Below are 5,446 nucleotides of genomic sequence, written 5' to 3'. Positions count from 1 at the left end.
ACATCGAACTCTATGCATAATATTTTGAATCTTCTATGATGATAAAATTGAATGTACATCGAACTCTATGCATAATATTTTGAATCTTCTATGATGATAAAATTTCATTTAAAGTATGACGCCGTGCCAATTTACGAAATATTTGGACCTCTTTTATATAATTGCACAATCCATATCTATAATGCTTATAAATTTTAGAGAACTTAAAATAACTTTTTGGACTATTAAGTGACCCTAAATAAAAAAGATATCTACTATGAAATTTTAGGCCTCGTAATAAGCTCTACAATTTTGGTATAACGTTTGAATTCATCCGATATCATATGAAAATATTATGAATTTATTTGCATGAGACCATTTTTAGAGGTGGGTCAGTGATCCTTAGGTTCACCTCCAAACCCTTTTAGTTCAAATATTTGTACATTTTTTCAAAATAGGGTCTCACTATGAAGTAGGATAAATATTTGAACTAAAGAGGTTTGGATCCTAACGGTCACCAATGTACACCCTAGCTCAGACCATCAATCTCCTCCGAAAATTATTTTTAGGGGCAAGTGACACCATCACCCACCCCTAGTAAAGAATTTTTAGGGGCGAGTGATTCCATCATCCGCCCATAAAAATGCACTTTCAGGATGGGTGAATAGCTGGAGTAACCGCGCTCCTTTTGTACGAACAGGTTAACCTTTGGGCGGTCCTTAAAAAATGGGCACCAAATTATTTTTTAGTAGTGATAGATAGATATGATGCAGTAGTAAATAATAAATAAAAACACATTATTTTTTAGTTTAATTTGATTCCGTAGCTCCCTTTTATCTTAAAAAGCAGGTGCTCTCGCAGGCTTATGGTTAGTCGAGCTCACTCTCAACTTGACGGCATGTAAGGCTATCTATCTAGTGATCTCGGCTCGTCTCGGCTCGGCTTACCTCGAGCTAGCTCGTTACCGGCTCGGCTCGTTTGCTAGCTCGAGCTAGCTCGACTAGCTCATGAACCAACTCCAAAACATGGCTAGAGGCGGGTATAGCACGTAGGGATGGTAACAAATTGTGGCTCTAATAGTCTCTTCCTAATCCAATTTAACCTTTATGTATTTTTAACTCAAAATTGTATAAGATTAAATATTGGCTCTTAGATTATCTAATAAAATTTTAAGACACTTTGACACCTCTAATAGCATGTGAGGCTGCCCGCTGCGGTGCCAGGCTACGGGGAGAGTGGCACGGAGCATAGGGGTAGGTGCGGGCGGCGCGCCAAGCCGCCGGCCGTGATGTGGTGCTCTAGCCGCAGGTACACCACTCTGAGCCACCAGCCATGGTGCAGTGCGCAGGGCTGCAGGGTGCGGCGCGGAGCTTGCGGGAGGTGGGCGGGGCCGCCGACCACAGTGGCCCGGTGTGTAGATTGGGCAGGGGCTGTGGTGTCACGTGCTGACCGCGAGGCGCGACATGGAGATTAGGGCAGGGCGGCGGAGATTAGGGTAGGGCGGTGGCACGCACGAGCCCGCAGGCCACGGTGCGGCGCTCTAGCCATGGGGGCAGGGCCTGCCGCGGAGCCTTAGGGCGAGGGTGGCGCGCACGGAGCTAGGCCGCCAGCCCGCCTGCATGGCTAGTTGGCTGGGTAGTGCTGGAGGCGATAGGCTCTAAGGTCGGGTTTGGCACCGCTAGCAGCTAGCTTAGGGACAGGGGAGTCGGAAGGCAGAGGAGGTTTGGAAGTAGGGGGGGCGAGAGAGAGAGAGAGAGAGAGAGAGAGAGAGAGAGAGAGAGAGAGAGAGATGCATTTTATACAATTGGCTAAAATGGGCTGATGAACACATGCTAAATCTATTTTGGATTAAAGTGTAAGGCGACCTTTAGCTCGTTTGGCTCGCCAGCCAGCTTGAGCTGGCTCATTAATGAACCGAGCTAAAATCTTACCTTGGCTTGGTAATATGTTTCAACGAGCCGACCTGAACGAGATAGGGAACTGCGAGTTTTTTGACTAGCCTTAGAGACCTGGGTTGGAGCCCTGCCTCCTTCTCAAGATGGGGAGGCTGTCGTGTACTGCATTGCTACCTTCTACATAGAAATGTTTGATTACCCGCCACATTTTATATCAAGAGTTTAACTAAATTGGCAAGTGTTTGGGGGGGGGGGGGAGGGTAAACAACTAAATTCGGTAAGGCTATTTTAGGATCAATATGTGAAAGAATGCCTGCCATTATTCTTGTGCTTTGTTAATTAGACACTCATCTAAAGTTTTTTTTTGGGGGGGGGGTAAACAACTAAATTCGGTAAGGCTATTTTAGGATCAATATGTGAAAGAATGCCTGCCATTATTCTTGTGCTTTGTTAATTAGACACTCATCTAAAGTACATGTACAGCTGCGCCCTGTGCTGAGCGTTCACATGAACACGAACAATCAATAATAACCTCCCAGTGTAAAGTAGCTTTCATTTCACAGTACGTATATGCATGTGCTGTCGAGTTTACGTACGTATATGCGTATGCATTGTAGGGTCATTATGCCAGCAGCTACGTACAAGCTAAGGACGACATGGTGGTGATGGGTGGCGTGTGTGATAGAGGATGAGACAAGCAAGCAAGAATCTTTGCTGGCCGGCTCATGTGATATGATCCATGTCCAGCCACCAGCACTCTGATCGATCGATTAAGAAAGAAACAAGCACAACAAGAACGAAGCAATCTGTCATAGTCTCAGATGATGAACATTTATATGTACAGATCGATCCAAACAAATTAAATATCCCAGTTCAAATGACACTGGCTAGCGAGTAGCTAGTGGTGCAGAAAAGGATCTGATGATATGCTTCGATGCTCCTGCAAATTTGTCTGTCGGTCAGCAGATGCTGCAGCTAGCAATGGATGCATGCATGCATGTATAGGGCTGAGGCAAAACAAATTTACAGTGTATACAGCACGTACTGTCGCCAGCATGTACTGTATGCATGCACACATACACGACTAACATACAGTACTTACAGCTCGATCGCATGTATGATCCAGCATGCATAATGCAATAATATAATGAGACATACAGGAATTGAACAGCATCCTGCACTGCAGTACATGACCTGATGAACAGCAGCTAGCTGATCTGACAGCGAATATATAATGTGTACGACGTGCTGATGACCTCACTCCAGGCATGGTGAAGAGATCGATTAACTACAGGCATTAGCTAGCAGAGGTTGTACTTAACTGGAGCATATTAAGCAGGCAAGCAGCTAGCAGGGAACTTAGCATGCTAATGTATCTGATGAACACGCAGATCGATCCATCGATAAAAGTGGTAAGCGAAAAGACACGAATTGAAAAGTTTATTTGCTAGCTGCTGCTAGCAGTCAGTCAGTCACTCACATGCATGTGGATGCATCCGGCCAGCAGGGGCAAAGTGACAAACACAAATCGCACAAGCGTCAGCTTTATTATGCCCGCATGACTCCAGCCGGCCAGAGCGACTAGCTAGCTAGCTTAGAGTATTAGCAGTCCTTGAAGAATCTACGTACTAATTAGTTATTAAATGCATGTATGGCGACTGATCTGATCATTGCTTGTTATTGTTATTAGCAACCCCAGGAAGAGAATGAAGGACACCGATGCAATAATCAGTACACTCCAAGCAACAAATTAAATAAATTTAAAAAATAGTTAAGTGTCTCGCTCCCTGCTGATGCCCTCAATTTTTTTTAAAAAGAAATTAAATATAGCCGGCCAACGTGCGTAGTACTACCGGTGGTTGAGTAGTGCAAGTCTCGCTCGCCAGACCAGATGTATCTCTCGCGTCTTCGTCACCGGGTAAACTCACTCGCCAGACCAGATGTATCTCTCGCGTCTTCGTCACCGGGTAAAACATCAGGTATCAATATTTCTCTTTAGTACTGGATGAAAGTTCCACTCTGTACCAAAGTATGTTTATAAAAAATATACTAAATATAGGGAGAGGCGAAGTACGCACATGCGATGCCAGGATTCAAACCCGTGATCTCTTGTCTCATGCATACATCCCTTATCATCTCACCTACACAACACTTGTGATGCAAAAAGAGATATTTTCTATTTGAATTAACCCATGGATGACCCTTTAGTACCGGGTGATAATACCCGCCCGGTATTAAAAGATCCCTTTTAGGCCTCGTTTAGTTTTTTATCAGTTTAAGACATAAGTCCCGTCACATTGCATGTTTAAACATCAATTAAGAATACTAAATATAGACTTATTATAAAACTAATTTCATAAGTCGCGACTTACATGAGGTGAATCTATTAAGCCTAATTAGTCCATAATTTGACCGCTAATTGCTACAGTAACCATCCTCCACTAATCATGCATTAATTATATTTAATAGATTCATCTAAAACCTTAATTGCAATTTATGTAATTAGTTTTATATTAAGTTGGCATCCGAACATTCGAATTGACATCCGAATATTTGATATGATAGCTACTTAAAATACCAAACGAGACCCTAAAACCTCAAGATCCTTCGGTCCACTCCCAAAAGTATCGGTATGAATTAGGCCACCGGTACTAATGCTTGTACCGGATCTAGTTCACACTGGTACTTTTTGGGTGGACCAATAGCCCTTTTCGATCTACTAGTGTCTTATCATTTACCAAACTAGAGTACTGCAGGCCAATTCTCAAGATCTTATTAATTTTTCAAAAGACACTCCTACTGGTCTGCCATCCCTGAGAGCTTGGAGAACACATAAATAGTAGCAGTGTCCAACTAAACATTTATGCACTTAAATTTATCTAAAATATGACCCTATATATTATGGATCGGATGAGTGCACATCAATGTGCTAAATTTAATTGGTAGTAATATATATTATGGTGAAGTTTGTTATCGAGATTCTCCTAGAAATTAGCTAAGCAGGGGCATGATTGGATACGAATATATACTGAACTGAAACTAGCTAGTTTCTGTCAGAGGTGGAGACACGGCAAAGCATGATGAGATGATTAATTGACACAATCATTCCACATGTTACATCAGTGATGTGTGTGCATGCATCTTGGTTATCTCCTCCGATCCACCACTGATACTTGTTTATGTGTGTGATTGATAGATTTCCAAATAAATGATATGATGGAGAACATCACTGAAAAAATGCCAGAGGCTTCAACTCTTAGTCAAACACAGATCGAATGCATATGCTGGAATAATCCGGTTGGATTCACTCCAAGCGCTAACCGATCGATCGGAGCCCCCATCAATCTGTTGTGAGGTCTGCGTTTGTTTTCTGAGGGCGTAGGTCCGCGAATTGGGTTCTTTGATGGAGCCCCCCACCGGGTTGAGTCTCCGGCTCAGCACTTGTACGGTTATTTACTCTTTCAGTGGTAGGCGATGTGTGCGAGTGGCTTCTTTAATGTTATTATTACTAATATGTCAGCCCAGTCTTCCAAGGACCTCTTGTCTAAGACCACTCCGGCCTCTAGATCAAT

This window comes from Panicum virgatum, chromosome 8K (genome assembly GCF_016808335.1).
Source record: "Panicum virgatum strain AP13 chromosome 8K, P.virgatum_v5, whole genome shotgun sequence".
NCBI lineage: Eukaryota > Viridiplantae > Streptophyta > Magnoliopsida > Poales > Poaceae > Panicum > Panicum virgatum.
This window is presented reverse-complemented; position numbering follows the sequence as displayed.